The sequence below is a fragment of the Pantherophis guttatus genome, chromosome 4 (genome assembly GCF_059756535.1).
Source record: "Pantherophis guttatus breed Tessera chromosome 4, ASM5975653v1, whole genome shotgun sequence".
Taxonomy (NCBI): domain Eukaryota; kingdom Metazoa; phylum Chordata; class Lepidosauria; order Squamata; family Colubridae; genus Pantherophis; species Pantherophis guttatus.
The window spans coordinates 41,255,884-41,278,726 of NC_142066.1; the positions used below are offsets into that span (position 1 = coordinate 41,255,884).

The 22,843-nt window shown below is 44.5% G+C and overlaps 1 long non-coding RNA gene across 3 annotated transcripts in view; it reads right to left on the reverse strand.

Annotated features, from left to right (window-relative positions):
• The window catches only part of LOC132711844 (uncharacterized), a 38,036-nt gene that overhangs the window by 3,301 nt on the left and 11,892 nt on the right, over positions 1–22,843 (reverse strand). Inside the window, exons 1-4 of one of the 3 annotated variants that reach the window (XR_015733750.1) lie at positions 5,329–5,343; positions 4,767–4,906; positions 3,081–3,240; positions 1,663–1,849 (exon numbers count right to left, since the gene is read on the reverse strand). This is a non-coding gene — a long non-coding RNA (uncharacterized LOC132711844). Of the gene's footprint in view, positions 1–1,662; positions 1,850–3,080; positions 3,241–4,766; positions 4,907–5,328; positions 5,344–22,843 lie in introns of those variants that run through there. The other 2 variants (XR_015733751.1, XR_015733749.1) reach the window with 2 other exon arrangements.

The window sequence follows — 22,843 nt, forward strand, 5'->3', positions numbered from 1 at the left end:
CAATAAACATTGAGGACTACCTGTATATTCGGTAGCACAAAAGTTTTTAAAAGCATTGGGAATAACTGGCAATGGAGAAGATAGTAGAGTGATAGACAGATTAATATGAATGCTCTTGGTTTCTGCAAGCCTCAATTGATGGTTTAGTTTTAAAATAATTGATGGTTAATTGATGGTTAAATTATATGGTTTAGTTTTAAAATAATAGGATGTGGATTTATATGGGCACAATGTGTGATGTAAATGATGATTTTTCCTTCAGAAATCTATTTTGCTCAATTCCTTTTACAACAGATCTTGCCGCCTTTGCCACTTTTGCCAGCTGCCAAATAGCTTCAGTGTTTCATTTTTAGGATACAAACATACCTGCTGCTTGTGCAGCATAAGCAGAATCTCAAGAATCTCAAGAATTTGAGTCAGCATTGGGAGCAGGGGAAGCATTGTGCAATTGACTAGATTCAAACTGAATAGATTCCCATTGTGAAATTGCCTAAAGAAGGAACCAAAAGGGAGGTAGAGATAGCCATGATTTCTGCTTCCCTCAGGAGACTGGTAAGCAAAAAGTGATTTATATCTCTTTTTTTGCCCTAACTGCATCAAATGTGCAGGAGCCCAAAAAACAAATGATCAACTCTTTGCATGTTTACAAGTTGAAAACAGGACTAAAACTAAGAGTATGTCAGCAAATGGAATCTACAATTGGTGTGTTACTGATTGCTAAAAATGTCTCTTTGTTCTCTCACAGTTATGAGGTATCCCCAATAACCAGGTGGTCAAACCAGGAAGTATTGCATTCTTCTATTAGTCACGTATCTACTTGGGCAAAACATGCCTTCAGAAGCGATGCAGCCATTATGCCTCCCAAAAGCAAGGGGTAGTAATGTAGATCCTGCCCAGGCTGTTGACTCCTTGTCCCTATCTGTCTGTGGTGCATTGTGTTCCCAGGGGATCCTTTTAAAAGACATAAAAAAGTGCACAAGGGAGAATACAAGGGAAAAGATTCTTCACTATCTAAAGATTCAAGACTGAACTGGGGTAATTCTCTCTGTGAGCATGTCTGAAGTTTTAGTAATGAATTATTAATCAGCTTCTGTTCTGCGCTTAGCAGCAAGAGCTGGCTATAATGTATTTCCTTGCATTATTTATTTCCTTTCCTTTCTGGTTAAAGAGCTACTTTGCTATAAAAGAAAAACGAGAAGAGAAAGTAAGCCTGTAATTAACACACACACATACAAGCAAAGAAACTGATTCAAAAGTCTATCCATGACTAATGCCCATAAGCCTTGAATGAGAAGCAAAAGCCACAGAAGCAACAGTCAAGACTGCCTTAATTAATGGTCCAATCACCTGCAAAAGATGTAATAATGCTCTACTTCTTCATGCTGAACAAAGCTGGGGTTGGTGCAGCAAAAGCTTATTCTTGTAAAAATTAAAAAAAAAAAAACAGGTACAAAGAAATTCCAGGCAACAATTACAAAATCCAGAAATGTGATAAGAAGAGTGACATGCTCAGTAAAAGTGAGTTAGCAAAGAATGGCAATTCTAGAGAATGTGAGCCAATATTGGGAAACGTTAGTGGCTTAGCTGCAGCCGCTGCTTTGCATCTTTGACAAGTGACATTGATGCATTTTCAGGCCATGTCATGATTTCATTCCAAATCACCTTTAACGTCCAGCCTGCACTCTACTATGGCCTCGCCCAGTTCATTGATGGCCTTGCAGGTGTAGGTGGCGCTGTCAAAAGGACTTGGTTTACGGATATTGAGGGTCAACACTCCTTGGTTGTTTTTCTGCAGAAATTTGGGGTCCCCACTGAGATCCACTTTGTTCTTCATCCAGATTATCTTGGGCTGGGAATGCAAACAAGTGGGATAAAATAGAAAACAATCCAAATCAAATATCTTCACCGTCACACTCTATTTTAACCCAGGGCCATACATTGTATCATAAAATTTTATAATTCCAGAACAAACTATTTTGATTTGAAAACTGTATAAAAGTCAAATTAAAGGTTTTGATATGTGGATTCAGTATATTCAAGCTCCAATCTTATCCTCAAATTTTCTCGGTATCTCTTTGAATGGGATTGGACTTGATCAGATGTACATAAGAACCATTCCTAGATCACCTCTGCTGATTTTGTTCTTTCACATAAATCTGATGCACCCTATTTTAGCAGTGACATGTGATTTTAAGAAAAATCTACACAAATATTCCTATAACTGATATCTTAAAGTACATATTAGTATTTCATCCTCAGGATGAATTTCTTTGTCAAGTGTGATTTAATTTTTTAAAAAGTTTTTCCTGACCCAAGAATATTAACCTATTCTGCAAACATGCAGGATTTTTAAACCATCTCTCCTTTGAGTTACTATTTAGCTTCTTCCTCTCTTACCCAAGCATTCCCTTTTCTTAAAGTTGGCACTATACTCCCCCCCCCCCGTACTCATGCTCTTATCATCCTTTGACAGCTGAGCCCATTAATAACTGATTCAAACATGTAGGAAGATTTTCTGTGAAGACAGTTTTCTAGCAGTAGTGATGGAGTTTGCAGGCAGATGGTTCCCCATTGACAGAAACTTTCAGCTTGCCCTGCTCCTTGGCTTTCTCCCATCCCTTTGAGGGTTAGGGTTGTGAGTGCCACTCCTTTTCAATAAGCTACTTATGCTAAGTGAAGGGCAACTTTGCAGCTTTCCTTTCACAGTGACTGATTCATGATCTCTTTTTAAATCACCACAAATCAAGCACAGAATGAGTAAAGGTGGCAGGTGGACTGCTGGCTCAATGCCATTTTTCCATGCCCCTGTTTTTCAACTGGAAGAACACCTGGTCACCGGACCAGTATATCCAGAGACTGTAGTGTGTTGTGATGGACATAAATAATGTATTAATAAGAATTGGGTTTTTAGATGTCTGGGGTGCAAAAATAATGGCTGCGTAAAAGTTAACTGAATAATTCAATGTTTGAAAGAGAGGATATATCTGCTCTTCCTGAATTTGGGATAAAAGTCAATCCCCTCTGCTAAATTTCTTTGGCCCCGCTATTTTTTCAAGCCATCTAGCTATACATGAGCTTACCGGTTTTCGGAATGTTTGCAGTGTTTTTGGAGACCCCAGGTTGCTCACTCAGTCCACAGATATTCTCGCTGTAGACCCGGAAGTAGTATTCATTGCCCATGATGAGATCAGACACTGTGCAACGGGTAAAGTGGTTATGTTCATATACAGTGAACCATTCCTGAGGGTAAGATCAGGGACAGAGAGAAAAAGGATGACAGGGAGCTAAGGAATAAGATAGGTTTGGAACTAAACATAGAAATGTCTTATTGATCACTGCATTTAGGCTCATTAACGTATTGCCATATGAAGTAGTGAAGATTTTACACAGATTTCATACATTTGCTACTTATGACCTAATCCCAATTGGCTGGTTTTGATATGATGCTATACAACAATGTGCTGTCTAGAGAGGAGGAGGAGGATGATACCCTGATCTTCCATAGCAGAAATTTCAGGATGGCCCTCAAATCCAGCAGCATTGGTGTATTGTATTTTGAATGAGATATTAAATATCCATTTAAATGGAGAGCATCATTGCTGTCCAGGTACTCAATTATGCACAGCACTACAAACTAACAGAGCATGTTGGCCTACACCATCAAAAGCTGTCATATGCAACAACATACACATAAAGATAATGGATAGGGAAAGAGGTAGTTCTCAAAAAGCTTGTAATCCATACAACTCAAAGCTTCTTTTCATCTGCCCCCATAGACCTAATTTTTTTGTCCTCAAAGCAACATTGATAGAATGACAAGTGTATCTGATGTTTCCTTATTCAAAAAAGGAAGGTTCCAAAAGTGAATCTCTTTTTCTGTCCATAGATTATCCCAGTAGAGAAATTTATTGTATCATATCCTCTTACTCAGAACCCTTCCTAGGATCCATAACACAGTGCCTAAAATAAATCAATGGCATGAGTTGACACACCATGTCTGAAAAGGACACTCTTTCTTAAGATATCATTCTGGGCAGAAAGCAGCAATTACTCTAAATCCCCAAATCACGTATTTCAGATCTTTTGATACTGCTCCCACAGCAGTCTTGGAATTATTGCCTGATCGTCTAGCTGTAACTGAATTGGATTTTGACAGTGAATTATTCTGGCAAGTGGAACTCCTGCAGTGATAGTGGATACGTACTTTCTCTGATAATCTCAGCAGTAAGCCTACTGCAGCCCATGTATGCTTAAATGAATGTTAACTGAGGATGTTCTAAGAATCTATCTATCTATGGATGCCTCTCTTTTATAATGTGTTCACGTGACATTATGTCATCATCTGTTGAGGTGTGTGCATGAGAGAGAGTGTGAGTGTGAAATGGTCAGCAGTCTGGATAGATCTTGTCTTCTATTCATTCTATTCATTCATCTCATTTTTGGTAATAAGGAGCTTAAAGAAGATTCTCCACTGAGGCTCTTAATTTATGAGTAGAAACATATGGACCCTGGTTTTAAGTCACAAAAACCACTTGCACTTTGATTTGGATCTGGAAAGAGACCAGTAGTCAGTGTAGCTGACTAAGGAGACACACAATATGATTGTTAAAACCCAAATCCATTCTAATTACTTCTTGCAAGAAATTGATTGCTTGATTATGTGCCATCATGTCAACCACATAGTTAACACTTTCCCAGTAAGGGCCAGAAAAAACCAAACATGTTCATAGATTAGCAAAGGGAGCTATAAAGAAAATTGACCTTACCATTGTCTTCTTGTCAGCTTTTTGGATGGAGTAGCCAGTGATCTCTGAGTTCCCATCATCCTTGGGAGGCTCCCATTCTACTAAGGCATTAAAGCCCCATACCTCCTTCACCAAAACATTGTGTGCTGGGCCTGGCTTTTCTGCAGAGGAAGTGATAGACAAAGAGACACATTATTATAGAAACAGCCCAGCCCGGACATAAGGTTATTTAGTACACTTAAAATCGCTAAGTGAAAGAATAGGAATGAAAGAATTGAGTGGGCAGGGGCAGTAAAGGGAATATCTTTATTTTTCAAAAACATATTTAAAATATATGTAGTATAGATAGTTTTTTAAAGTCTTGTATTGGTTTACATTTCTAATTGTGCATTAGAGTGTATTAGGCGTATGAATAGCTTGAAATTTATTTGCTATTCACCCATATACATTTTGGTTAGGCAGGGGAATCTCTGTATATCTGTTGTAAATGAAGCCGCCGCCACCACTGTCTGTCTGTCTGTCTGCCTGCCTGCCTGTTTTCCTTCTTTTTCTGTCTTCTCCCTCACCCCCACCCCTTTCTCACCAAGCAGGCTGCTAGGAAGATCGGAAGTGATTATTTGCAGAGCTTCAACATTCAGTTGAGGGAGGCCATCCCTGCTCTGTAATGCCTGCACTGTCTGCTAGGCTGCGCCAGTTAATAGTTTAAGAAGTCAAAGTAATATTCAAACTAGATGCAGGAAAAGCTATTTCTTCACGCTGTACAATGCATGTAAAAGTGCTAGAGCCTGTTGCAGCTGGCAGGGATGGAGAGGGTCGTACCATCTCACATCTATTCTTTGTCCAAAGAACATTCCAGAAAATCAGTTGGGCAACGCTAAATTTCACTTCAAATCTTCGGTGAGGAAAAAGGGGATTTGGATTGTGAGGGAGGGAGAGAGGGAGGTTTTTTGGACTGTACTGGGAGGAGTGACATTTGACTTAACCCATGAAGAATGCTTAAATATAGAGCTAAGGAATATGATCTCACCCTCTTGCAAGGGGCTGGAAAAGAGCTGGTAAGGGAAGGTGACAGACAGGAGGAAGCATTCAGCAAAGGAGAAAACATCCAGAGGATAGTAAGTAGGTACACTGAAGAGACGTGATATGTCTCCAAATGAGATGGAGAAAGCCCAGAAGGTCAGAGAAATCCAGACCACTCTGCACCTCTTACACGTTCCCACATGCTTACTGAACAAAATCGTGTAATGCTTTCTGTCTCTTGCAGGCCTGAGAGCGCCAAGCATCTGGGTTTCCCACAGAGACAAGGAAATTAATGGAATGGCCATGGATTAAGTCTTATTAACAGTTTAGTAGCTCAGTGAAAAGAAAGGAAGGGAAAGGGAAAAGAGTCTTCTCTCCTTGACTGCCAAACTCTCTCCAATTCTTTGGAAGGTAGAAGCCTGCCCCAGGTTCTAAATGAACATTCCCAACAGCAAGTCTCTTTGTACTGTGGTTATCCTCTGTGAACTGTACGCTCAAGAACAACCACAGCAATAGGAAGGACCAAGTAATCCATTGCAGAGCCCCTGCTTTGCGCACTGGTGGTCTCAGTTTCCACCTACTGGCATTTCCTATTAAAAGATCTATCATTTATGGTGGACTTGCCCGGTAGCAAATAAATTTTGGTCTAATATCAAAAAATGGTTTGAACAAATAACAAAAACACAGATTGAAAAAGAACCAGAAACATTTCTATTAGGAATCTTTAACAAATCATACCCTAAGGATATCAAATATCTCACAATTCACATATTAACTGCCGCAAGAATAACTTACGCAAAAAATTGGAAGCAAGAAAAAATACCAAGTGAAACAGAAGTAATAGGAAAAATTTTAGAATGCGCTGAAATGGATAGGTTAACCAAAGAATTACAAGAAAGAGAAGAATCAGATTATTATAAAATATGGAATAATTGGTATAATTGGTTAAAAATCAGAAATATACAAAAAATATAGGGGGAAATATTACCGATTTAAATATATATATATATATATAATAAAAAATGTTATTAGATTAAGGAGAGGTGAAGGAATATATCATAAGTAGAATTGTAGAATGTCACTGAAAAAATGCTTAAATAAATAAATAATTAATAAATAATTTTATTTCTATACCACCCTTCTCCCGAAGGACTCAGGGCGGTGTACAGCCAATTTAAAAACACAACACACAACAATAATTAAAAATTAAAATAATTACATAGATTTGGCCGATTTAAAACCCCAAACATCTAAAATACCCCAATTAAAATTATTAAGTTGATAGCCCTGCCTGTCGGAACAACAGGGTCTTCAGTGCGCAACGAAACACTCGGAGGTCGGAGATCTTGCGTATTTCCGGGGGCAGTTCATTCCACAGGGCTGGGGCTCCCACAGAAAAGGCCCTCCCCCTGGGTGTCGCCAGCCGACATAACTTGGCTGATGGCACCCTGAGGAGACCCTCTCTGTGGGAGCGGACTGGTCGGTGGGAGGCTATTGGTGGCAGAAGACGGTCTCGAAGGTACCCGGGTCCTATGCCATGGAGCGCTTTAAAGGTGGTAACCAACACCTTGAATCGCACCCGGAAGACCACTGGGAGCCAGTGAAGCTCGCGCAGGAGGGGTGTCACGCGGGCACAACGAGTTGCGCCCATAACCACCCGCGCGGCCGCATTCTGGACCAGTTGGAGCCTCCGAGTGCTCTTCAAGGGGAGCCCCATGTAGAGAGCATTACAATAGTCCAGCCGGGAGGTGACAAGGGCATGAGTGACCGTGCGCAAGGCATCCCGGTCCAGAAAGGGCTGCAACTGGCGGATCAGGCGAACCTGATAAAAGGCCCCCCTGGCCACGGCCGTCATATGCTCTTCTAAAGACAGCCGTGCGTCCAGGAGGACACCCAGATTGCGAGCCCTCTCTGTGGGGGGCAAAGATTCACCCCCAATAGTCAGCGATGGCACCTGCTGACTATATCGGGACGCCGGCAGCCACAGCCACTCGGTCTTGGACGGGTTGAGTCTGAGCCTGTTCCTCCCCATCCAGACCCGCACGGCCTCCAGGCAGCGAGACATCACATCAAGGGCATCGTTGGGGTGGTCTGGGGTGGAGATGTACAGCTGAGTATCATCAGCGTACAGATGACACTTCACCCCAAAACCACGGATGATCTCACCCAGTGGCTTCACATAAATGTTGAACAGAAGGGGCGAGAGGACCGACCCTTGTGGCACTCCCCATGCGAGATGCCTCGAGGTCGACCTCTGCCCCCCTGCCAACACGAACTGCGAGCGGTCGGAGAGGAAGGAGGAGAACCACCGCAGAACGGTGCCCCCTATTCCTAACCCTCTTAACCGCCGCAGCATGATACCATGGTCGATGGTATCAAAAGCCGCTGAGAGATCTAATAGGACTAGGACAGAGGAGCAACCCCTGTCCCGAGCCCTCCAGAGATCATCCACCAACGCGACCAATGCCGTTTCTGTGCTGTGCCCCTGCCTGAAGCCCGACTGGCACGGGTCTAGATAGATAGCTTCATCCAGGTGCCCGGGCAGTTGTCGTGCCACCACACTCTCAACAACCTTCGCCACAAAACGAAGGTTGGAGACTGGACGGTAGTTAACTAATTCAGCCGGGTCCAGGGAAGGCTTCTTGAGGAGGGGCCTCACCACCGCCTCTTTCAAGGCGGCAGGAAAGGCACCCTCACTCAGAGAAGCAGTTATAATCCCCTGGAGCCAGCCTCGTGTAACCTCCCGGGAGGCCAGTACCAACCAGGAGGGACACGGGTCCAATAAACATGTGGCGGCACTAATCCTACCCAGAACCCTGTCCACATCTTCGGGAGCCACAGGATCAAACTCCTCCCAGATAATATTCTCAAGGCCTGCCCCTGTCTCCTCCCCTGGACTCATCCAATCGGAGTCCAAGCCATCCCGAATCCGAGCTACTTTATCATGCAGGAATTGCACAAAATCCTCAGCGTGGCCTTGCAAGGGATCTTCCCGCACTCCCCCCCGAAGAAGGGAGTGGGTCACCCTAAACAGGGCGGCTGGGCGGTTCTCTGCAGATGCGATAAGAGCGGAAAAATGGTTAGATTTCGCCGCTTTTATCGCCACTAGGTAGGTCTTGATATAAGACCTCACCTGTGTCCGGTCGGAATCAGATTGACTAGTCCTCCAAATGCTCTCTAGGCGTCTTTTCCGACGCTTCATCTCTCTCAGCTCCTCAGAGAACCAAGGAGCCAATTGAGATCGGCATCGGGTCAGAGGCCGCAAAGGCACGACGCGGTCCAAAGCTCCGGTGGCCGCACTCTCCCAGGCGGCCACCAGCTCTTCAGTCGAGTCGTGTGCCAGAGTCTCAGGAAACGGCCCAAGCTCCGTCAGGAACCTTTCGGGGTCCATCAGGCGCCTGGGACGGAACCATTTGGTCGGTTCCGTCTGCCTGCGGCGGGGGAAAGCGGTAGGAAAGTCCAAGTGAAGGAGCGAATGATCTGTCCATGACAAGGGTTTGATGTCTAGGTCCCCTCTACCAAGATCATTCAACCACTGACCAGAGACAAAAATCAGGTCCAGAGTGTGTCCCCCTATGTGAGTCGGGCGTTGAACTAACTGGGTCAGGTCCATGGCCGTCATGGAAGCCATGAACTCCCGAGCCGCCTCTGACGCCTCACCCGCAGACGGAAGGTTGAAATCCCCCATGACAATAAGTCTGGGGGTGTCAACCGCCACCCCGGCAATGACGTCGAGTAGCTCGGGCAGGGTCACTGCCACGTGGCAGGGAGCCAGGTACGCAGTCAGCAAACCCATCTGCACCCCACGGCCCCACTTCACAAAGAGGGACTCACATCCGGCTATCTGAGGAACAGTGGTCTCCCTCGGACAAAGAAGAAATTATACTCTTTTTGTGTATATGTTGTATAAATGTTTGTTGTGTATATGTTACGTATGTCTTTTTTAATATTTATATTCAATAAAAACTATTTTTAAAAATTAAAAAAAAAAAGATTAAATAGCAGGTAAAGGGAAAGTCATTTTTCTGCCTGAGGTCTTGGAGAACTTCTATTGGTCTGAGTGGACAATCCTCATCCAAAATAGAAGGCAGGTTCATATATCCCATGTCTGCACAAACTCTCCCCATGCTTCAGAGAGAAAGATACATGTTAGAAAGCAGAGATAATTTTACCTGCAAGGGGACAGGTGGTTTCTGTAAGACCGGTTCAAGGCTCAAATTACAAGATAGTAGTAAGAAGTTGGAACTCTAAGTTTAGCTTTCTTTAGTGACTGTCTTTAAACAGCTATTAAAGGAGTTTGCACTGCTTGTGGATTTTAATAAGGCAGTTTACTTATCATCTTCCCCATAATTCATGCAGCTCATCAAAAGAAATGATCTCTTCACAGCCACACTAGAAGCAGTCAGATGGTTAGCTTCCTTAGATAACAAATGATAATATTGAGCCCATTGCAATTGTATGGCTCCATATTATGGTGATTTCATTATGGTTTTATCTTAATTTAATATTTTATCCCCTGTATTATATTGTCCACATATTATTCATATGTGTTTGTGTGTTGGATGGTGGTTTATTTAAACAGTAATATTTAAACAAACGAACAAACAAACGAATGAATGAATGAATAAATAACCATGCCAGCTTTGTCAACATCTTGACCCTAGGGCAGAGGTCTTCAAACTTGGCAGCTTTAAGACTTGTGGACTTCAACTCCCAGAATTCTCCAGCCAGCCAGAATTCTGGGAGTTGAAGTCCACAAGTCTTAAAGCTGTCAAGTTTGAAGACCTCTGCCCTAGGGCCTGGAGCAGAGGTGGGATTCAGCCGGTTAGGACCGGTTCGGGCAAACTGGCAGTGAAAATTTTGAGCAGTTCAGACAACTGGCAAATCCCACCACTGGCTGGCCCCTCTCCCACCTGCCCACTCGCTCCACTCGCCCACCCCGCCCACCTGCTAGCACCCGTTCACCCTGCCCCACCCAGTCACGTCTCCTTGGCAGTTACTTCTTTGGCTCCTCGTTTGCGTTGACCATGCAGTGTCTGTGGGCAACCAGCTTGCCTACCTTCCCATGTGGCCAGTTGGTTCCTTCGCTCACTTTCCTGGCTCCCCAATTGTCACAGCTCACCTAGGCCCTAGCCTAGACCACAGGGCGCCCACAGCCCAGCTGCTTTCCGGCTTCCTTGCCTTCGCCACTCCCTAGTTAGGTAAGTTGCTGTTTTACTTACATCTCACTCCTGGGGCTGTTTAATGCATTCCCCCCAGGAAATCTATGCTCGCTGCCCATGCTCGCTTAGAGAACCTTGCCCTGGCCTCAAACTACACCCAGGCCGAAGCAATTTATCTGGCCTGCGACCTGCCATGTTCGGCCAAAGGGCCATGGGAGTGGCAGCGAGGGGGGGAAGAGGGGGGGCAGCATGGGCGCAGGTGGGCTGAAGCAGTTTGGGTAAGGTTCTTACCTTATTGTCCCATCCACAATAAGGTAAGGTACTTCTCTCCGCTGAATCGGAGAGAAGTAGCCGGGTTGGGCCATTATCTCGGGAGAACATGTGGAGCGTCTCCCTGAGTGCCCGAGACTTGCTCTGCTGCAAAAGACATTCTCCAAGCAAGAGCAGCAGCGGAGAGAAATTAAAGAAATTCTTCCTCCTGTTGATCTTCAAAAATCTCTTCCAGCACAGATTTTTCTTCTTCCATCGCCTTCCGAACAGAACAGACTTCGGATGGCAGGTTTAAGATGACATTGTTTCAAGATGTGTTAGTGCCAAATTAAGGAAGAAATTCGCATATAATTTTTTCTCTAATTTTCCTTAAGTATTGAGATAGTCAGTCAAGGCTTTAATCTCTTCTATATTCACTGAACCTTCTTTTGACCATGGGAGGGATTGTGGACTAAGAATGTATGTGAGCCAGATGGTGTTGCAAAAGGTTTGGAGCTTGTTTTTACTAAAGCTTATCTTAATACTCACCTGGGGTTTCAATGCTTTCCAGTTACTAAAAACACATTCTAAAGGAGTACACATTTTTCCTAAGGTGGCCAGACCAACAATTCCTATAATTTGCCTATTTCCAATTGTCCTTAAGGAGTTTCCCGAAAGGAAAGGAGTTTCCGGAAAGGAAAGGAGGCTAGGTTCTTTCCCTCCTTGTATATCGGACTGGGACCTGAATTCCCCCAGAATATTCAACAAACACACTTCATCTGTCACTTCGGAAGTCAACAGCCATTCCCCTCTCTGGGAAACTGAAAGGATTAGAGCATGCATAGAGTGTACCTATCTCAACTTTTGATTCCCTACTGAGAGAAGCTCCATTGTAACCTAATGTGCCAACTGCAAAGATAAAGCCTCCAAATTGCCAAATTGCCTTGCTTGTAACTTAAAATGTGTATTCTCATCAAACTAATATGAGATAGCACCCCTTAACAAAGCTCTGGGCTATATGCCAGAAAATGTATTCTTTCCCCCTTCTAAGGTCCTTTGTTTGCAGAGCACTGAGAAAATCATGAAGTTTGCACGAACCATGGATATGAAATAATGTTTCTATAGCAATTACAATCCATGGGGGCAATATGTGTAGACTAGAAAAAGAAAAAAGTTTTAGTTAGGGTGCATGCCTGCTTTTCTCTCTGCCTACTCTGTTTAAGGTGGGAGATAAAAAGTTGCCCAGTTTTGCTTTCTGATCTGAAAAATAAATCTGATTATAAGAGTTTCATTGGATTTATCAGATTCTGAGCTGCACTCAAAAACCTTACATATTTTTCTGGTGCCTAAACATGGGGCGTCACAACTCAAGATCAACGTTCCCTTGGGGCGACTCCCATTGAGCCCCAGGAGCCATCGTCATCTTTGGACAGACAGAGAGCCTTCTTATTATCTCCCAGAAGAAACTGGACTTGGAAGATCTCAATGTCAAGAGTGCTCCCAGGGCCCTTGCCCCTGGTGACTTTGTTCCCACCAAGGACTGGGGACTCTGCTATGAGAAGAAGAAAACCTTGGCTAATTGAGACACTGATGGGAAAAGGGAAGAACAACTTGATGGTGATAGTGGTGAGTATAATTTTATTAGGGGGGAGTGGGGAGTGTTGCATGAATGGAAAAATGAGACAGAGAAATTGCTGTTAGAGGTTTACTCCAAAATGGGACTGGAGGAATGATCTGTGTTTTCATTTCCCCGAGAGGGGAACGGCTGTTGACTTCCGAAATGACAGATGAAGCGTGTTTGTTGAATATTCTGGGGGAATTCAGGTCCCAGTCCAAAATACAAAAAGGGTTAGGGTCAAGGAAAATTAGAGGAAGAATTATATGTGGGTTTCTTCCTTAATTTGGCACTAAGACAAGATATCTTGAAACAATGTGATCTTAAACCTGCCAAACTTTTGCTATCCAAAGTCTGTTCTGTTCAGAAGGTGCTGGAAGAAGAAAAATCTTCTTCTGTGCTGGAAGAGATTTTTGAAGATCAGCCAGAGAAAGAATTTCCACCTCCCTATAATCCAGAAACAGTGCCCAACCTGCATACTTTGCTTGCTGCCTTCTTGGGGCCAGAAGACAAGCGGCAAGTTTTGGAGGCTGCAGAAAAACATTATAAAGCCAAATGGGCAACCATTAACAATCCTCCATTAGGACGCTGGCCTCAGGTTGCAGATCTATTGTCTCCAACCTTTGAAATTAATGCCAGTGACCCTATAGGCATGGAAGTTCTGAGGGAGGCTCAAGGAGCCATTATTCAGGGTCTCAAGAAAGGAGTACCAAAAATTGTAAATTTTCATTGGGTGCACCAAATTATGCAAGAGCGAAAAGAAAGCCCAACTGACTTTTTAATCCGTTTGAAAGATGGCTTTCGGTGCTTTACAGACCTAGACTCAGATGCCCCACAGAATGAAATAATTCTGAAAATGACTTATCAGAGACAAAGTGCCCCAGATATCAGGAAGAAACTCTAAAGGTTAGATCAACGGTGAAATCCAGCAGGTTCTATCAGGTTCTTGAGAACCGGTAGCGGAAATTTTGAGTAGTTCGGAGAACCGAAAAATACCACCTCTGGCTGGCCCCAGAGTGGTTGGGAATGGAGATTTTGCAATATCCTTCCCTCAGGAGTGGGGAGGGAATGTGGATTCTTCCTCTGCTGTGCCCACCACGCCCACCAAGCCACGCCCACAGAACTGGTAGTAAAAAAATTTGGATTTCACCACTGGGTTAGATGCCCCAACTACCCAAAATTTGGAACTCCTGATTCAGACAGCTTTCACAGTCTACTCCCAATGACAGGAAAAAGAGGAAGAAAAGGAAGTTAAAAAGATGAAGAAGCAGGCCACCCTTCTAGCAGTGGCATTACAGTCACAACCTCTCCAAACCAACATTTTGGGAGTTTGAAGAAAAACCAATGTGCCCAATGCAGACAGATGGGACATTGAAAGAATGAGTGTCCATTCCATCACTAAAGTCCTCAGCCCAATAGACAATTCCAACAGCAATGACCTTGTTCCCAGCCATCCCCAAGCCCTCCCCAGAAGCAGATGATGGGAAGACAAGAAGAACTATACTGACAGAGCTCCAGAGGATTATTTTTTACCCCGGAACCTCTAGTGAAGCTGCAAGTGGGGTGCGGGGGGTGGGTGGGTGGGATTTCAACCTTTTCTTGTCAACACCAGGGCAATCTATACCCTACTGTAAGGTCATGTTCTCAATGACCCTACTGTGCCATGCCTAGCCACTCAAAGTGCCCCCATAGTGGTGTTACAGGGAGAATGGAAACTGCCAAACAGAGCAGATGCTTGGAAGTCAAAGGAATCCAAGGTCCCAGTGTAAAAACAGCCCTACAGCCTTTGCTGCTGCCCTTTCTGCGGATTTAAAAGTCTTTGATGCCCCACCCACAATGCTTTTACAATATGTAGATGGTTTGTTATTGGCAGCTGAAAATGAACAACAGTTGGAAGAGAAATCAATTGAGTTACTGAATCATCTGGCTAAAAAGGGATACACAGTGTCCCAAAAGAAAATCCAATGGACTAAGCAAACTGTAAATTATTTAGGTTATGTGCTGGACAAAGGAACTCGACGCTTACATGAAAGTAGACTCCAAGCACTGATGGCCCTGCCAATTCCAACCAATGGGAAACAACTTAGGTCCTTCTTGGGTATTACAGGATATGCCAGACTTCGGATCCCCCTCTATTCTATAATAGCCAAACCATTGTACCAATTGACCCAAAAGGATATAGCTTGGGAGTGGACAGGGGAACATACCCAAGCCTGAAAGACCTTAAGGGAAAGTTTACTGACAGCAGCTTGCTTGGCTCTACCAGATCAGTCCCAGGGATTTGATTTGTACCTTACAGAACAAAGAGACTGGGTTGTGGGAGTCTTGCTACAAGAAGTGAGTCCAGAACCGGTCTACTTGTCAAAAGGCCTGGATAATGTTGTTAAAGGATGGCCTGCGTCAGGGGTGAAATGCTCCCGGTTCAGACCGGATCGCCAGATCAGGTAGCGATGGAGGCGGGTGGTTCGGAGAACCGGCAAAAATCCCTGCCCCCCCCATTGCCCAGCTGAGACACACAATCATCAGAGGCTTTTTTTTTTACTTTTAAAAGCATTTTTTCTATAACCTCTTCGAAAGCCAAAAAAATGCTTTTAAAAGTAAAAAAAAAAGCCTCTGATGATGGCGTGGCTCAGCTGGGATCATCAAAGGCTTTTAAAAGAAAAAAACCCTTTTTTTTCTTTTAAATGCTTCTGACAATCCAAGCTGAGTTGCCTGATCAGCAGAGACTTTTTTTCTTTTAAATGCCTCTAACGATCAGGCAACTCAGCTTGGATCGTCAGAGGCATTTAAAAAAAAGGGTTTTTTTCTTTTAAATGCCTCTGACACTCCAAGCTGAGTTGCCTGATCATCAGAGACATTTAAAAGAAAAAAAGTCTCTGCCGATCAGGCAACTCAGCTGGGATCATCAGAGCTTTTTGAAAGCATTTTTTAATAACCTCTTCGCTGAAGAGGTTGTAGAAAAAATGGTTTTAAAAGTAAAAAAAAAAAATTGGCAATGCCCACCCAGTCACATTACCACCCACCAAGCCATGCCCACAGAACTGGTAGTAACAAATTGTAGATTTCACCACTGGCCTGCGTGCTTAAAAGCAGTCACAGCTACAGCTATCTTGATTGCAGAATCGCAGAAAATTATTCTTGGAGCCCCTCTCCATGTTTTCACACCCCATGCAGTTCAGACTCTTTTGGGGGCCTGCTTGGGCAACATCCAATAGGATTTCCCAATATGTGAGTACTGTATTAGTGCAAGAAAATGTTCAATTATCCAGATGTCAACTTTTAAACTCTGCTACCCTTTTGCCATGGCCCAAAGAAGACACAGCCCATAATTCCTTAGATGTGTTCATCTTAGAGTGCATCACAGGGTCCAGATGTGATCTAAAGACTGAGCCATTGATAGATGGAAATCTGGCATTCTGGACAGATGATTCATCCTTTGTGAAAGATGGAAAAAGATATACAGGATTAGCAGTAGTGACAGAAGATGGACCATTGCTTCAGAGACGGCTCCCTTCACACATGTCTGCACAAGCAGCTGAACTAATAACTCTCATAGAAGCATGCTAATTAGATGAAGGCCAACAAGTGACTATATATACTGATAGCTGATATGCCTTTTTAGCTGCACATACCCATGCCAAACCTCCCCTGACCTCCCCGTGGAAAGTCAGACCAGTACCAAGGAAGGCAGCATTCCCAATGCTCACTCCCACCAGCAAGTAGCAAGCTTGGCACCCACTCCCAGGTGAGTTGTGAGGAGGGAAGGATGCAGAAGGAGAGCCCAAGTATTAAAGCTGAATCTGTACAGTTGATGTTTATACAGAGGACATACATTCAATACTCTTTGTCTAATTTTAATAATTGGTGCCTGAGTATTCTTGTTTTTCTTTCCTTGCCCCATTTTTTTCTTTTATGTCACATCTTTTTAAATTATAAGCATGAGGGCACAAACTGCCTGATCAGTAAGGTAAGAGCTTTTCAATCAATACCTCTTAGCCCAGATTCCCATTCTGAAAATCAAAATATCAAGAATAACTTCTACAACTAAAGTTGTAGAAGACAATGAAAATAATGCAAGTTGCCAGATGATAGTCTAGGTCTCCTGAGTGCAACACTGACATCATGAGACCCACACATAAATACATAATTGATTCATTATACCAGTCTTTCTCAACCTGTGCAATTTCAAGATACCTGGACTCCAACTCCCCCAGCCACCTGGCTGGGGATTTCTGGGAGTTGAACTCCAGGCATCTTAAAGTTGCCAAGGTGGTGAAACACTATTATATAGTATTGTGAAACACAGTGCTGCTTGAAAAGTTTTGGGTGGATTCTAACAGGTGCAGTCCTTTAAAAAATAAGTTTTGGCTTCAGAATATAATCATAGACATACTATATGGATAAGTAGGCTGTTCACTTGTTCATTGCATTCAGCTTCCAAGATGCTTAGGGTTAGAGGTTTTTAGTGGGTCTTTGGAAAAAGAGAAAGCACAGTAGCATAGGAGGCACACAGCTGTAATATAACAATGTTGCTGGTTCATAAACAAAGGAAGAAGAAATGATTATCTGCCAACTATATAATCAGTTCTCCTCAACTGAACCTCCAGCATATCACAGTTCATGGAGCTTTCTCCACGTGTCTCGTGTTTCTTGTCCATATTCTAAGAAGTGAAAAGTTAGTACTAATTAAAGATCTCACACTGAAACAGTTACAGGCACATTGAAGCAGATTATTAAATCAAGCGTATATCCAATTTTGGTTCTAAAGAATAAAAGTGCACCTGCTATCTTTTTGGAAGGCACGTTACGGCAGGTGCCATCAAGCTTTTGTATGCTTTTTTTCAAGATTTCATCTGTAAAATCTGTAAATCTGCTGCATCTTTTTATACACTTTTTATACACAATAGATCCAGATTTAGCTATATTAACAACGTATCGTCTGAATGCTGTGGTATTTAATGTAAGTTGTGGTAATGTAAATCTCAGCGTAAGCTTCATTTTAGTGTCTATGATTTTGACCGCTTCTCCCATCATGATCTGATTGGCCAAGTAGTCTTGGACAACCTGCTGGAGATTGCTGAGCAGGACAATGATGCTCCCCTCTGGCGGGACATCATGAAAGCCACTTCGGTAAGTGGAACTGTTACAGGTAGTCCTTGACTTACAACCATTCATTTGGCCACCAATTGATGTTACAATGGCACTGAAAACAGTGAATTACAACCATTCCTTTTAATTGTCACAACATCCACGTAATTATGTGATCCAAATTCAGGTCTCCATGTAATTATGTTGGTTGCAGTGTCCTGGGGTCATGTGATTGCGACCTTCTCAGTTGTCTTCTAACACACAAAGTCAATGGGGGAATGGACGTTGTCCTACCTGAACGTCCTTTTTATGCTCGCTGCGAAGACAATCCTACAGAATGGGATCTAGCAGTGTGATTGGATGTACTGAGTGCCTATCATTTTTCCTCTGCAGTCTTAGTCCCGCCCTCTGGTTGCTCCTGTCAGTCTTTTTCACGAAGCTGTCAATGTAGTCAGACTGGAACGGTTTTCATCACGTAAGGCGAGCACCTGCAGAGGAATGAAAGGAAACACACCCCCTATGGCAGGGGATGGCTTGCGAACGGGTGGGCCGGATTGTCTTCGCAGCGAGCATAAAAAGGTAGGACAATGTCCATTTTCCTGACGCTGCTCAGACAATCCTACAGAATGGGACATGCCCACGCTACAAGTCCTGGGAGGGAGTCGCAGCCATCTCCTGAACCGTTGGGGTAATTATTGATTGTAATACATGCCTGCCGAAGGAAGCTTCAGCAGAAGCAAATGAGTCTAATCTATAATGACATGCAAATGATGAAAGGGATGACCAGGTGGCCGCCTTGCAAATTTCATCAATCGAAGCTTGGGTAGCCCATGCAGCAGATGTAGCTGTACTCCTAGTGGAGTGAGGCAAAATGCCCTCAGGAACAAGGGCCCCTTGTACTTCACATGCTTTGGATATACAGGCCTTGAGCCATCTCCCCACAGTAGCAGAAGAAACTTTTTGACCCATTGAAGAAGGCAAAAACGACACCAAGAGGGCTTCAGTTTTTCAAAATGATGATGTACGTCGGATGTAACGTCGCAGGGCCCTACATACGTCCAATGTATGCCATGTCCTTTCAAGTGGATGACGTGGATCTGGGCAGAAATTTGGCAGGACGATCTCTTGAGGTCGATGAAAAATGGAATTTATTTTAGGCATAAAAGCAGGATCCAGTCTAAGGACTGCGCGGTCAGGAAAGAAAACACAGAGATCAGGTTGAATGGAAAAGGCTGCTATCTCTGACACTCTATGAGCCGAAGTCACTGCCAATAGGAAGGCCACTTTCAGCGACAGATAACGTAATGAAGTTGACCCAAGAGGCTCAAATGGTGGCAATGTGAGAGCTTGTAATACCAAATGGAGATCCCAGGTAGGATATCAGTGGATCACAGCCGGCCTAAGATTTGCAGCTCCTTGAAGAAAGGATCGAATTCTCCAATCATGAGACAATTGCTGGTGACTATCCCCTGACAACACAGTGGCTAAAGCTGCCACCTGTTGGCGTAAAGTAGACGGGGCAAGGCCTTCATCAAACCCTGAGTGAAAAAAATGAAGAATGTCGGAGACAGAAGCAGAGGTAAGGTCCACAAGGTTAGAAGCAGCCCATTGAGCAAAAATTTTCCAGGACGCGTTGTAAATGTGGACTGTAGATGGCCACCTGGCAGCTTGAATAGTAGCAATAACCTCAGAAGGAACGTTGTCTTTACGTAGCATTATCCTTTCAAGCGCCAGACGGTCAACGGAGCCAACCTGGATCTGGGTGTTGAACGGCACCCTGGCTCAGCGACAGTTGGTTGAGAGGAATCCGCCATGGCATCCCTACTAAAAGATCTTGAAAATCGGCGAACCACGCCCTCCGAGGCCAATAGGGTGCCACCAAGAGAAGATCTGTGTGTTCCAGAAGCAGTTTCCTGATCACCCCCGGAATGACTGGAATTGGGGGAAATGCATATAGTAGACCTTCTGGCCACTGGGCCCTGAGGGCATCGTGTCCTTCTGCTCCTGGAGACGGAAAACGAGTGAAATACCGAGGAAGATGAGTGTTTTGAGACGTTGCAAAGAGGTCGACTACTGGCATGCTGAATCTGTTCGCTATTTCCTGGAACAATTGAGGGCTCAGGCGCCACTCCAATGGATCCAGGCGATCCCTGCTCAGATAGTCTGCCTGGAGGTTTGACTTGCCTGAAATATGCTCCGCCTTTATGGAATGGAGATGTTGTTTTGCCCACGACATCAGTAGGTCTGTCTCCACCATCAACTCTTTGGACCTCATGCCCCCCTGTCGATTGAGATGAGCCTTTGTAGTCATATTGTCTGTCAATATGAGTACATGTTTGTTCCTTATTAGGGATGTAAAGTTATCAACGCTAGGCGCACCGCCCGGAGCTCTAATCAGTTGATGCTGTGTTGTCGTTCTAGGGGAGACCAGGTCCCCTGAGCGAAGGTTGAGTCCAAGTGAGCGCCCCAGCCATAAAGACTGGTGTCCGTAGTTACCGTGACCCTGTGAGGCTCGAAAAACAGAGTCCCAGATGACAGGGCTGGAGAGACCCACCAACGGAGAGACTGCTTTACTTGACGTGGAACCCGGAATTTGGTGGACGACTCTTACTGACCTGGAAGGGAAGGAGAAACCACTGTAGGTGACGTGAGTGGTGACGTGCCCATGGTACAATGTGTATACATGAGATTAACTTCCCCAACAGTTGGGACAGCAGAAGAAGTGGTACAGAAGTTTGTGACAGCACCTGGTTCACAATGTCCTTGATACTTGACTGACGGTCCGGGGATAGAAAGACAAGGCCTAGCAATGAGTCTATAGTCGCTCCAAGATGTAGAATGGACGTTGTTGGAACAAGATGGCTCTTGTCCAGATTGAGGACAAAGCCGTGAGTTTGTAGGGTCTGAATAACACACACTCTGTCGCGGTGAGCTTGTGAGAGAGAGGTCGATAGCAGCAGGATGTCGTCCAGGTAGCAGACGATGCAGATGGAACGTTCCCTCAACGAGGCTGCCAAAGCCACTAGAATTTTTGTAAAGGTTCTCAGCACCGACAACAGTCCAAACGGCATGGCCTTGTATTGATAATGCCGTTCGTTGTAAGCAAATCTGAGGAATCGCTTGTAATTGGGATGTATCAGTACGTGAAGATAAGCCTCCTTGATATCGATGGATTGTAGGAGGTCCCCTCGTCGGATACATCCCAGAATGGACCGGAGCGAATGCATCTTGAAGCGCCGGTACAACACAAACTGGTTTAGCTGTTTTAAATTGAGAATCCCTCTCCATCCCCCCGAGCTCTTCGGAACCAGAAACACTATTGAGTAAAATCCGGTTCGTACCTGATCTTCCAGAACCGGCTCGATGGCCTGTATATCCAACATATGTTGGATCTCTAGCTCCATGAGATGCCTCATTTGAAGGGAAGCCAACAGGGGGCACTGAAGAAAACAACTCAGAGGAGGGGAGATGAATTCTATAGTCAAGCCAGTTGTGATGGTGCGAAGAATCCAGGCGTCTGTAGAAGTGGTGTCCCATTGATGGTAGAACTGTTGAAGACGACCGCCTATGGGAAAAGAGGCCGGTGAGTCACTTACCACGCCTAAAGGAGCGAAATCCGGAGCCCCGGAATGGTCGCTTAAAGGCTGTCTGGCGTCTGCCTCTGTCCCGAAAGGACAATCGGTCAGAAGAGAAGTACTGCCCTTGTATGGAAGGTCTTTGAAATTGATACCCGCTGGGTCCTGGCTCGGCACGAAAGAGCTGCCTCGCGTAAGGTGTAAAGCGACAGTCCTGACGCCTGTAAGAAGAAGAAAGAACCTTCTTTTTATCGCGCCCTTCCACCAAGGCCGGCTCCAAGGTTTGACCAAAAAGAGCAGATCCTTTATAAGGAGCAGTGGTAAGTTTCCACTTTGACTTTAAGTCGGCTCTCCAATGACGGAGCCATAAAAGATGGCGAGAAACCACTGTGGAAGCCAAGGCCCTGGATGCGAATTTGGCCGCATCCAAGGAGGCATCTGCAGAATACTCAGCTGCAGCAATCAATTTGGTGACATCTTGGTGAATATGGGCCTCTTCAGGAGGCAATCTGTCTCGGAGCTGGCGAAGCCAGATAAGCGACGCCCTATTAAAGAATGAGGCAGATGTAGCAGCTCTGATGGCCCAGGCTGCTGCTTGGTGTGTCTTCCTATAGGACAGTTCAGTTCTCTTATCTTCCGCCTTCAGGCCATCTCCTACATCGCCTGCCAAAACAGATGGAGAGACAAGACTGGCAACAGGCTCATCAACTACAGGTAAGTTCAATAAGGCATCAAGCTCTGGAGCAGCACAGTACATCTTGTGATGACCCGAGGGGCCTGAAATAGAACCTGGTCTCTCCCAGGGTTTTCAAATCACTTGAGAGAACAAATCAGGGCATGGAACAAAGTCAATGTCAGTTTGTGGTAATTTAAATAAGGAGTCATTAGGATTCTCTTGATCTTGAGAAGAAGAAGCCGGGTCAAGAGCTTTGCCCATTTTGGTTGCCACTTTTGCCTTATGTAAAAGAGATTTAAATAGAGTGGGCCTAAAAAGACCCGGGATCGAAGGCTTCTCCTGAAACTCCTCATCATCGTCAGAAAGTTCAAATTCGTCAAGGTATTCATCATCCTGAGCAAAATACTCAGGTTGTTTGTAAGAATAGCTGGTGGATGGTTGTACTTTGGGTGCAGCTGGAATAGATCCAGGTGCTTGGAAGGGTGCCCAAGAGTGATTGCTGATGCAATCCATCTTGAAAAATACTGGCAAATGCCTGGGACAAAATAGACTGAAAGTCCATGGCAGGAGTAGAATTACCAACCCCCACATTAGCCAATCCGGCAACCATCGAAGGCTGAGTAGCCTGAGGGGCCTGAATAGGTACAGAGGACGGTATGGGCAGAGAACCCTGCAACACATGTTCGCCTTGAATAGAAGATAAATCTTGACCT